Below are 12812 nucleotides of genomic sequence, written 5' to 3' on the forward strand. Positions count from 1 at the left end.
AATCTTTTCAGATAGTCAGGGTCCCTGTCATTGCCTTAACTACTCTACCATTCTCACTCTTATGTTACAGATGCCCCTTTTCATCTCTTATATGTTTCATGGATATTTAATGGGGGAGATTTTTAAATGGAGGCTGGATAGCCATCTGATGGAGAGGCTGGTTCTGTGAAGGTTCAAGGGGGTGGCAGGTTACAGTAGATGAGCGATTGGGATTTGAGTGTTCTGCATAGTGCAGGGAGTTGGACTAGATGACCCATGAGGTCCCTTCCAACTCTATTATTCTATGATTCTATGAGATTCAACCTGATTTCCCCCACCCCAATTCATCCTGACCAATTCCCCTCCTCATTATAGTCCTCATCTCACACTTCCCATGATCCCCTATGTCAGTCTTTCCCAGCCAAGGTTTCTTAATACCCCCGGAGGTGTTTCCTGAGTGGGTGAGAGATAATTAATTATGATATGACCATATATGGCTATGTCAATCCACCTCTCCCAAAATGGCCAATGATGGGGCTGGAGGAAGTGGGAAGGGGAGGGGCCCCAGATGAGCAAGTCCACAGCTATGCTTCCCAGTCATATTCTGCACAATCGCACCACCTGTGGGGTTTCTGGAAGCCTGAAGAACTGGTTTCTCAACAGTGAAAAAAAAAGTTCAGAAAGGCTGACCTACTTATTTTTTTGGAGGGGGGGTCTGAGTAGAGATCATGGTCCATGGCATTTTTTATTGATCAAAGAAGAAATGTGGGGTGGATCTAACCTACTGGGTTGTAATTCTTCCTGCTTCTGTTGCTAGGAAGGAAGGCCACAAGGTATAGCCCCATCTGGTCAGGGCTTGGAAGCTAAGCAGGATCAGTACTTGGAAGGGGAGCCACTGAGGAAGGATCTGCCAAGGAAGGTAAACACAACCCACCTCTGCTTCTCCCTTGTCTAGAAAGACCCTTGCTGGGGTCACCCTGAGACCACTGTGGCTTGACAGCACTTCATAGAATCATAGAATCATAGAATCATAGAATCATAGAATCATAGAATCATAGAATCATAGAATCATAGAATCATAGAATCATAGAATCATAGAATCATAGAATTGGAAGGGGCCATGCTGGCCATCTAGTCCAACCCCCTGCTCAACGCAGGATCAGCCCAAAGCATTCTAAAGCATCCAAGAAAAGTGTGTATCCAACATGCACATATTTTCTGCTGCAAATTTTCCTGTGGGGTGGGCACAGGGGACTGTAGGTTTTAAAATTCCCTTTCAATGGGAGTTAGGCCATTTTTATGGTGTTTGGATGTCAACAAATAGGTCAGCCAAAGGAGGCAGCAATTTTCACATCATCTTGACTACCGAATTACCTCTAATCTTAAAATTTAAAAATGGCAAGCCAGTTTACAAAAAAAAAGGTCCTCACGTGGTCTGTGGAAGGAGAGAAGCATGAGGGTCTTACTTCCTCGGGTTCAGTTGCTTGGACATAATGTAGTGCGATGATCTTTCAATTGCAAATACTTGGAGTTCCAAAATGATGCAAAACCCATTCAGTTTATTATTATGCTATCTGGCTACACTTTCTCAAACCCACACTGGGTGGTGTGTTACCTCTGCCTTCTGAGTCACCCGTTTATTGTTTTACAGCGAGGCCTTCATTATCAAAGAGATTAAAAATCTAACAGAGTTGCCTTTGTTTATGGCTGATATAAACCTCTGAATATGAGGGCTTATAAGCAGAAATGCTGACACAGACCACTGCAATAACATTCACAAAATAATTATATGAAAGGACTGGAAAGGGCAGGGGGGAAAGCACGGAGGACAATAACTGGTTTGTGATATCCTCTAATTGAAACAAAGAGCTGAGAGTTTCACGTGAGGAAAGTTCTTAAGTTACTCACATCACAGATCTCTGAAAACAAACATCCGGATTCAACCGGTGGGATCTGTTTGGACCAGCTATGTGTGGATTCCCTTGCAGGGCTAGTAACCTTGCACCCAAATCAGTTGATTTAATTGACCTTAAAAATGGGTTAGTCAGATTAAAGGAGGATGGATATTCCAATGTTTTTTTTTTTTAACTAAGGTACCTAAACAGAGTCCTGAGTTAGGCTAGCCTGTTCTCTTCAAGATAAGTAGGATCAGTCCTGGTGAGTATGTGGATGGGAAATCACCAGGGAAGTTCAGGGTTGTTATGACAAACCACCTTTGTTTCCCTCTTGGCTTGAAAATCCTACAGAGGTATATGTGGTGTAGTGGTTAAGAGCAGCCTGTAATCTGGAGAGCTGGATTTGATTCCCCATTCCTCCACCTGCAGCCAGCTGAGTGACCTTGGGCTAGTCACAGTTCTGAGAACTCTCTCAGCCCCGTCTACTTCACAGGGTGGGGAGAGAAACAGAAGGCGATTCCAAGCCGCTTTGAGACACCAAGCTGCTTTGAGACACCTTTGGGTAGAGAAAAGTGAGGTATAAAACTCAAATACTCTTCTTCTGTAAGTCATGTGCAGTTAATTGACATTTTACACACATGAAACCTAACTAGAACGTCCAGCAACTGAGGCAGTATATCTGTTCCTGGGACCTATATGCACACTGCATCCATGCAGACTAAGAGAGAGCAGGTACAAACAGGCTGGCCTTTCTTCCTGCCCAAGTGAGATCGCTGGCTTTTGAGCACAGCACCGAACTTAGTGGAAGCACAGATTTTGCTGTAGTACTGGATTGGGCAGGTGGTCATTTTCTTCCAAGCTATTAAAAAGATAGGTAAAGGTAAAGGTATCCCCTGTGCAAGCACCGGGTCATGTCTGACCCTTGGGGTGACGCCCTCTAGCGTTTTCATGGCAGACTCAATACGGGGTGGTTTGCCAATGCCTTCCCCAGTCATTACCGTTTACCCCCCAGCAAGCTGGGTACTCATTTGACCGACCTCGGAAGGATGGAAGGCTGAGTCAACCTTGAGCCTGCTGCTGGGATTGAACTCCCAGGCTCATGGATAGAGCTTTCAGACTGCATGTCTGCTGCCTTGCCACTCTGCGCCACAAGAGGCTCTTATTAAAAAGATAGGAGTGGCAAAAAAAACAACAACAACCTCGCATCTTGTTTCCCATTCAGAAATAGGTACTTTGCTGGCGTGATTGTCGTGGCTCTGTGAAAATATGCAATCTCCTGCAGAGGGTGCTTTATTTCTCCCATGAGAAGATGCTTAAATAGACCCCCACAACCGGCATGAATTTCCATGTGGCTGACGGAACTTTGGGTAAGATAGATGACTTTGCTGTCATGCTTCTTAATGAAGCTGAAAACCAACTAACAGGAATGATCGTCTCCCAATTAAAATGAGAGGAAAGAGACTAATAGCTTTTAATGACTTTAAATGTCACTTCTGTGACCTGGTGTGAATGTAACACAGCCCAACTGCAGAACCACGGTTAGGTAATTGGGTCGGTCTTCTGGGCCGGTGTGCCAGCCCAATACCATTAGCATCACATGTTTACGGGAAATGTTGGTTGTGCTAAACAAGAGTTGCAAACCTCCTCCTTTCTAGGATTGCAAAACTGTGGCTTGATGCCAGCTGTAGTTAGCATAACATTTGCAGAAGACATGACATTAATCATAGGCGTGGATCCCGTCGAAAACCTCGGCTGACAGAATGATTTCCATCAACACAGCTTGACTTTGCTGTATTCTCCCTCTTGCAGAAGCCCCAAAGCAACCCTCCACCCACTACTCCTGGGGTCCTGTCACACGCACAAACACACACACACACAGGATCTGAGGTCTACTGCAAGAGGGGGGGATGGATGAAACGTCCCAGTCCTGTCACACCTGGAAATCATTGATGAGATCCAATCCTTCACGACAAGTAAAGGACCTGCAGTGTGAAATACTACAGTTCAGAGCTAAGTGCTCTTTCCGAACGATAGTTCTGAACGTGTCTATATTTCCATATGCTCTCTTTTATTGCAGAGTCCTCGATTTGGTGTGTGTGTGTGCATGGATTCGTCCTCTCTGGCCCTGACCTGGATGACCCAGGCTAACCTGATCTTGTCAGATCTTGCAAGCAAAGCAGGGTCAGTCCCAGGTAGTCCTTGGATGGGAGATGAGCAAGGAAGGCCAGATTTGCTACACAGAAGTCGGCAATGTCAAAACACCTCTGTTTGCCTCTGGCCTTGAAAAACTCTACGGGGTCATCAGAAGATGACTGTGACTTGAGGGCATTTTCTATCTACCATTCTTCTATGGGAGGGGAAGGAGGTGTCACACCGACTCATAATGAATCCCGTGTTTATACCTGCCTCCTATCGTGGCTTGCCAGCTAGAATGGAATGCTACAAATCGAAGGCTCTTTATACTTCCCGACGCAACTGCCCTTGGAGATGCGAGTGTGCCGATCCATATGTGTCATCGTGCTGCGTTAACTGTCTGCCATGCACACTGCCCCTCCTATTGATTCGCAGGCAATGCAGAATGCAGTAGTTAAACTAATCACTCAGGCTAACTTTCTCTTGGTTTCTCGGAAGCGGAGAAGTGCTGAGACTCGATAGTGTCACGCCGCTCCTCGGAGTTCAGAAGCAAGATGATTATTGGTAGCGTTCTTGCAGAAATAAATAAATAAAGCTGGCCCGTCCACCGATCAAGATGAAGAGAACGGAGTGAGTGACTCGTTTCTGGAAGAGGTGGAATGATATTGCGCGTGCTCCAATGCGTGCTTGACGGAGGAACTGGGGGCCTGGTTCAACGGAAGAGCGTCTGTTTTGCATGCAGGATGGAACCGGTTCCATCAAGGGTATCGGCAATTAGCAACAGGTCAGAGGTTTTGCGAGTGCTTGAGGACTGGGAGAATCCATGCAGGTCTGGGCAGCTAAGAATGACCCTTGATAGACTAACGACCTGATATATGTGTGCATTTTTGAAATTCAATGCAGCCTTTAACCTCAGGATTCCAAGAGGGTATATACCAAGCATCCTGTTTGGCCCTTCTACCTACTTGTGGCGCTGTTTGATATCATAGATTAAAATGATGGGAATGGCAAAGAACTCCTCACCTGTTCCTTTGCAACATTACATGTGGCAGCACTCAGATGGGCATGAGCAGGGCTTCTTGGATGGGCTCACACATCCCTCTGTCTAGTGCAAGAGGAAGGAAGAGACCTTTTTGACCACTGAAAAGAATATGCTAGGGATCGGGACCTACATGGATAAATGTCCCTGGATACGGGAACTGCAATGAGGAGAAGAATCACATGTGATCAAATAGAAGAATCTGTCAGGATCCAACCCAATGTAAACAAGAAAGTACAGTTCTTAAAAATAAAAAAACAGTAAAAACAATGAAAACTCAAAGCATTTAATGAGCCGGTATCATACAGTGGTTAAGAGTGGAGGACTGCAATCTGGAGAATAGGATTTGATTCCCCGCTCTTCCATTAGCTGGGTGACCTTGGGCTAGTCACGGTTCTCTTACAGCAGTTCGCATAGAGGAGTTCTGTCAGAGCTCTCTCAGCCCCACCTGTCTCACAGGGTGTCTGTTGTGGTAACAGAAAAGGAAAGGTGTTTGTAAACTGCTTTGGGGGCTCTTGGGCAGTGAAAAGCGGAGTATAACCTCCCCCCAGCTCTTCTTAATAACAACAACATAATTAATCCTTTCAAACAAAGCAGAGGCATGCTCAAACCTTCACATACATGAAGACAGTGCCCATGTTACAAATGAGGATAATGTACCTGGCCATAACGAGTTCTGCCATAGAGGAATAATGTAATTATTTATTTTTTTATTGCTATGGAGAAATGTATTACCTTTGCAGCAAGCAGCAAAGGACTGGAGAGGAAGAAATCTCTCTCTTGCATTAATTGATGAGAGAGTCATCCTCAGATGCCAGAGCATAATCTGTAATTAAAACATTCCAAGCTCTTTGCCTCTCTCTTCGTCTAGAAGAGGCTGGCAGAGAATCTTGGCCTCGTTGTGGTTGGTGCTGGCTGGAAAAGGTCAAATGCAGGTATAATGCAGTTGGGACTGTGTACATTGTCAGCGGGAAAGCAGAAAGGGAGGGGGAAGGAAATGCCTAGAATCAAAAATGAATGTTGCTGTCATGCTTTGCATGCCGAGGGCATCCCTCGCAAATCCATCCCCCCCGCCCCAATCCCAGTGGGCGTTTATTGATTTTGCAAACTTCGCTTAATATACTTATTTGCTGATTAGCCTGGGGAGGGTGGGGTTTGGGGAGGGGAGGGATTTCAGTGGGATACAATGCCATCGAGTCCACCCTCTAAAGCAGCCATTTTCTCCAAGAGAATTGATCCCTGTTGTTTAGAAATGAGTTGTAATTCCAGGAGATTCCCCCAAGCTTCACCTGCAGGTTTACAGCCTTACCTGGGTGGACATGGAGAACTGGCAGTAAGACAAACAGCCCCATAGTGCTTTTCTGCGAGCGACCGTATGTGGGATGGAAAGGAGGGAATGATGAAGGTCCTTCTGCTGTCATGTGTGCTTGGGAGGCAATTTGGGCTCTCCCTCTTCACGATTTTAAAGGTAAGCATCAGGTCACATGTTAAACATGCTTTTGTCTCATCAGACTCTTGGAAAGAGGACAGCCAGCCTACTGAGCTATATTGCACTGTGCAGTAAACTTGAAATGCACTTTTCTTATGAAGTAATGCTATTTCTTCTATTCACATTGTGGGTTTTTTTAGACAATTGTCTCTCAGAGTCTCCGTTACGACAGGCAGGCTACTACCCTCAGGCTTGCGAAGGGGAGAAAAAAAGACAAGATTCATAAGGAAAGAGGAGTGAAGGAAGGAAATCAGTTAGACAAGGTCAGGCAGCAGTGAGAATACCCAATTGGATCCAGGTAGCAAGGTGCTCATGCACCCTCTTTGGTGTTTTGTTTTCCTAAGTCTCATTCATCCCGTCCCATTTCCATTGCCAAGGGTTGAACTTGTTTGTTTGTTTGTTTCTTTTTTTGCCTTTTAATATGCAGTTGGAAAAATTCAGCACGAGTAAACAGGAAATTGCACAAAGATAAAGATTTGTATGTTTTGTTTGCACAAAGATGATGCTCAATCAAAGCGTAGCTTTTCAAGAACTGAAGGGATATGAAATCTGACAGCATCCTTAGAGCTAAGCTGAGCTTCCCGCTCTGGAATTGTGGTTTGTACATAGGTGGGACAGCTGGCCCATAGCCTTTATCTCTTTACTGGTTGTCAGCATTCAGAATACCTGTCAATCCACTTCTGTAGTCTAAGGACAAGTAAACATGTTGCATTTGTCTGGACTGGGGAAAAAAATACCTTAACCACCATATTTTACTGGTATATTTTGGTATTTTCTATGCTGAATATAGATGTCTCTGTATTCAGCTATCGATATAATCAGTACCAAAGCCAAAAATTATTCACTCCGAGGCATTAAAGTCAATAGAAAATCTAGCTTGAGTCTATTCAGTGGTCTGGTAGGGGAGGAAAGATTTGAGGCAGAGGCACTAACTTTGCAGCATAGCTGCTGAAGTGACTCCTCAAAAGAACCTCCAAGTTTTAAAAAGATTGGACCAGGGGGTCAAATTCTATGGACACCCAAAGAAGGTGTCCCTTCCCTCCATTGTTTCCAACAGAGCAGTACAAGCCGAGCAGAACACCCCAGAGAATCTCCGTGCTGAAAGTGAAGGAGGCAGATTGCAAGGCCAGCCCAGCAGCAGAACCAGTTCCATTTGGGAAGAAAACATTCCTGTGTTTCTGGTCTGGCCATGGTTCAGGCAGACTAGCAAAAGCCCTTTCTCACCCTTCCCTTTTGAGTGCCCTGCTGGGCTTCTACTGCCCTTTGCTTCTCCAAAAAAAGAGTGGTGGGATTCTGTGGTGTGACACTGGTTTGGTCTGTTGGGTTTGCATTGCACTGCTGTCCCACTGGCGTGGGCCCTGGGGTTATGCAGCTGGGCACCATTGCACTGGTTCTGCTGGCCTTGCAGCCCCCTTCCCCTTGCTGGCATCGTCATTCTGTGCTTGACATCAGATTTTTACTCAGCATTGCCAAAGACCCCTCCGTACTGCAGCTTTAGACCCACATGGGTTTTTCTCTGCTTGTCCCATGATTCTTAGCATTCGGGGAGGGGGGACTGTCAAAGGGAACCTCTCCTGTATTTTTTCACCAGCAGAAAAGCTAGTTGGCGGTAACCCCCATAGCTCTACCGTCCATGCTCTCCTTTTAACCGAGCAATCGCATTTCAGGGTGAGAGGGTGTATTTGTTTTGTTTATTATTTGGTTTGCAAGGAATATCAATATTCTTTTCTTCCCTGTTGATTTAATGAGCTGCTAACGATGGCCTGCAAGCAGGAGAGTGTTGTACGGCTTTGCACGAAGCACGGCGAAATCCACACCATGGTGACTGTTGCGATTCTTGCCAGGATTAATAAATTTGAAGCAATTTACATCCCCTTAAAATGAAGAAAAGTACAATAGCCAAATCTGTGAAGCACTTGGCCCGGGAGTTGAGAAAAATAGATGAGAAATGTGAGCTTGAATTATTGAGCCTGATACAAAGAAGAAAGGTTATTAGAGCTGGTGCCAGAGAGTATTTACAAATCTTTCACTTTTCCAATGAAAATGACCCCTCCTTTTCAGAATTTATGTTCAGTGGCGCAGCAAGTTGGTGAGCTCTCCACTGCTCATGGAACTTGTCTACCACACCTGAGTTGTTGTCTCTTCATAGCTGTGTGCAGAATTTCCTCCAAGCTTCATAGAGAGAAATATAAAGGGGAATCTGAGCTGCCTGTCTCAAATAAACAGGAGTTGCAATCCGAACAACACAAAAAGAGATTCGGTAAGAGCAGTGACATTTCTCTCTCCCTCTGTACACACACAGTTCTAATACAGAGGTGAATTTGGTGGTTCCTGGGTAGAGGAAAGAGGCATGGAATAAGATGCTTGTGATCTATTGCAGGTTTGCTTCCCGGCTGGCCCACAAATTACAATTCCTCCATTGCTCTGCTTTTATTTCAATTTTTCTACACAACATTTTGCATGGAGCTAATGTTTTAGCTTTCAGTTCTCCATCTTCATTTGTGTCTTTCCACTGTTCTACTATGCCATGGATGCATTGCAAAAGCATCATCCTGATTTGGTGGTAATAGCACAATATCAACGCCCTTTTGTCTGGGGCTTGACCAAATGCTCAGAAGTGCCTGCATGCATCAATTAAAAAAAAAACACGTTCAAACAATTCAGATACAGTCATATGTATCACAAGGGCCTATTATGCACGGCCGCTGAAACGGTGGCATGGAGAACGAGGAGGAGGAAGAAGCGAAGCAAACCGATTATGCACGGGACGGAACACAACGGCGGCAAAACCCAGAGTATCCGATTATGCACGCAGATACTCCGGAGCCGCTTCTGGTTGCGCCCTGGTCCCAGGAAGCTCCACTTTCTTCCGCATCTCGCTAATGTGGCTTTTTCGGCGGCATACATTGACTCTGCACCCGGTTGCCACCTGCAGCGTGCATAATTGGTGATTTTAGCTGCCGCCATTCCACCCCGAATGCAGACTTTCCACTCCGTGCATAATGGGCCAAGGACTGCTTTGTCATTCTACATTGCTCTTCTAAAGGGAGAAAAAAATTCCCTACCCAAACAGGGAGTTAGCTGTGAAGAGTGCAGAGATACGTGGTCTCTTGCAGTTAGAAACTGCCTTTAGAGAACTTACAAATCAGTTAATAATGCAAGAGGAAGACTGATGTTTCAAGAACAGGAGTTTGGACAATGGAAAGAGTTTATCAGCCTTCTAGAAACCAAGAGTCATTGAATACTAAAGAAAATGTGCTGGAGTCTTTGGAAAACACAGAACAAAAGTTTCTCAGCGGCCTATTATGCACGGCCACTGAAACAGCGGCATGGAGAACACGGAGGAGGAAGAAGCGAAGCAAACCGCTTACGCACGGGACAGAACGCAACGGTGGCAAAACCCAGAGTATCTGATTATAAACGTGGCTACTCCGGAGCCGCTTCTGGTTGCGCCCTGGTCCTGGGAAGCTCCATTTTCTTCCACATCTCGCTAACGCGGCTTTTTCAACGGCATACGTTGACTCTGCGCCCGGTTGCCACCTGCAGCGTGCATAATTGGTGATTTTAGCCGCCGCCATTCCACCCCGAATGCGGACCTTCCACTCCGTGCATAAAGGGCCAGCATAAAGATTTTAAGTAACCATGGATAACTTAAGAAACTCTCAGTAGCCTGAAATATAAAAACGAAAAGTCTGTGCATGTCCTGATTTTACCTCAGAGTTACCTCAGGAATTTTACCTCTGATTTCACCTGCCCACTCCCCTTTCTGTTGAATACATTTTTTTTAAATTAATCTGGAATATGAAAATTTCTTGAGTGCCATTGGAGTCATATACGTTAAAGGAGGCTGCCATGCTTTCCCTTAGTGCCTGGGCTAAGCAAAAAGCCAAAATGATTATACTGTGACAGGATGGGACAGCTAGAATTCCTCAGGAAAGGAGAAACTAAATAATTAGGGTGGGTCAGTCACAGAAGGAAAAGAAAAATGGAGGGGAAATCTGAAATGGACAGGGAGAGGGGGGCATGTCATGCTTCAGTTCCAGGTAATCAATTTTCTAGTATTTTTGGGAGCCTTGAATACCTGACCTACAGTATTTCAGGGGCTGTTCATCAAGGCAAGGCAGAGGAGCAGATTGTCCTGTGCCGTTATTATATTTTTTTGGCAAGGGGTATCAAGGAACACCTGGGAAGATCTGACATTTAAATCTGTCGCATGCCTTTGGTTCTCTCTTGCCAGGTTTTTCTGCGCTGCCTTTCTGGCTTTGTCAGTATAGCTGTTCTGCTGATTTCCAGTGAATAATAGCTTTGCTCCTGTGAAATAGCAGACCACCTCAGTGAACAAAGACAAGCATTTTTTCCCCTCAGCAAAAGGGTGGCCAAAGTTCGGGCTGTATCTCCATGCATGCTGCCAGAGCATTTCTGCGGTGCTTTGCGGAGGTGTCCATCCTCCCAAATCTGCTTCATTTATATCCTACTTTTCTCTCCAATTCGGGACTGAAAACAGCTTATGTCATCCTCCTCACCTCCATTTTATCCTCACAGCAGTTCTTTGAGTTGGGTTAGGTCTACGGTGGGTGAGTTGCCCAAGCTTCCCTGGTGTGTGTGTGTGGGGGGGCAAACCTGGATCTCCTAGATCCTAATCTGATAATCTAAACCAGGTTTTCATAAACCCTAGGATATCTTGGCGGCCCTGGAATGGTTTCCCAAATGGGTGAGAGTTAATTAATCATTAATATATTTTTAAAAACTGTTAAACATTTATTGGGTGATATGAGCATATATCATTGACAGAGATGAATCATTGACTGAATCTTTGGTCATTGACAGAGATGAAGGGAGAAAACTTTCCTATAGAAACGCCAAGGCTTGGACACGACTGAACGGATAACATCATCATCATAGTATATATAGACATGATGATGCCCCAAATGGCCAATGATGGGCTTGGAGGTGGTGGGAAGGGGAGGGCCCCCAAGTAAGTGTATAAACAACTAAGCTACCCAACCATATTCTGCATGATTGCGCCACTTCTGGGGTTTTTTGAATCCTGAAGAATGTTTCAGGGGTTTCTCAATGGTAAAAAGTTTGAGAAAGGCTGGTCTAACCACTCTGCCATGCTGGTTCAGTACAGAACTTTCCATGTGTGCCCATTTATGTTTCTGTTTTGCAGGGGGTTGGACCCATGGAAATGCTGCATGCCAAAGTGGAGCCTAGGTTGAAACGTGGTCTGTGGAATACTAATTTCAGTGTGCAGAAGCATTTTCCTGAATATAGGGGTGGAGGGTTGCCTGAAACGGTACAGTCCAGTGGAAACTTGTAGTACTTGATTCTACTAGTTGTATTATCTGGCAGCAACACTTTCTGAAAACAAGGCAGGATATCAAAAAGCAGACTACTCAAAGTTTTTAAAAAAACAGGATGCTTGGGAAATAAGTGATTACCATTCAGATATGGTGTTTATTGGAAGAACTCTGCTGGAACATGTTCAGTGAATTATTCTTAATTCCAGATGCAATTGATTTTTTTTTTCTTTTGGCGATATAGGACTTCTTGATGAAGACTCATGTCCCCATGAAATGATTAAGAGAGAGCGTATGGAGGCTTTGAATGAGAAGCCTTTCCCCCCAATAACCTGTTGAAACTTCTTTGGAATTAAAATCTAAATGTAGCGGAAATTACTTGTTATATTGAACTGATTTGGACAGGTGATGGAAAACATATTTGACTGATGCTAGATTGTTGCTTGTAAAACCTTGCCCACACCACTAATTCCACCAGGCTGGATCCAACCAAAGATTTCCACGTGCTCCAGAGCCCTTGTACAAGAGGCAATGTACTAAAAAATAGGCTGGTACTTTATGGTAAATTCAGTTGACTGCCTCCTTGCTTGGATTTCTGCTTATGCAAGACATGTGCCATTAGTTACTGGCTGTAGGTCTTTGCTTCAGTACATCTAGCATGACGGCCTCTGCAGATGGAACTGTTCTCATGGAGCTTGTATTTCCATTCGCACATTGCTGGATCAAACCCATTCCATTATTATCTTGGATTTCAAGAATGGTGTGAGAAAGGAAAATACTTGTTAGATGTGTTCTGCAGTCATGGAAAGAGGGTTGTCCAAGCCAGAGTCCTGCCAAATCACTTCAAAATCTTAAGGTAAAGGTAAAGGTAAAGGTAAAGGTATCCCCTGTGCAAGCACCGAGTCATGTCTGACCCTTGGGGTGATGCCCTCCAGCGTTTTCATGGCAGACTCAATACGGGGTGGTTTGCCAGTGCC

Source organism: Paroedura picta, chromosome 14 (assembly GCF_049243985.1).
Source record: "Paroedura picta isolate Pp20150507F chromosome 14, Ppicta_v3.0, whole genome shotgun sequence".
Lineage (NCBI taxonomy): Eukaryota > Metazoa > Chordata > Lepidosauria > Squamata > Gekkonidae > Paroedura > Paroedura picta.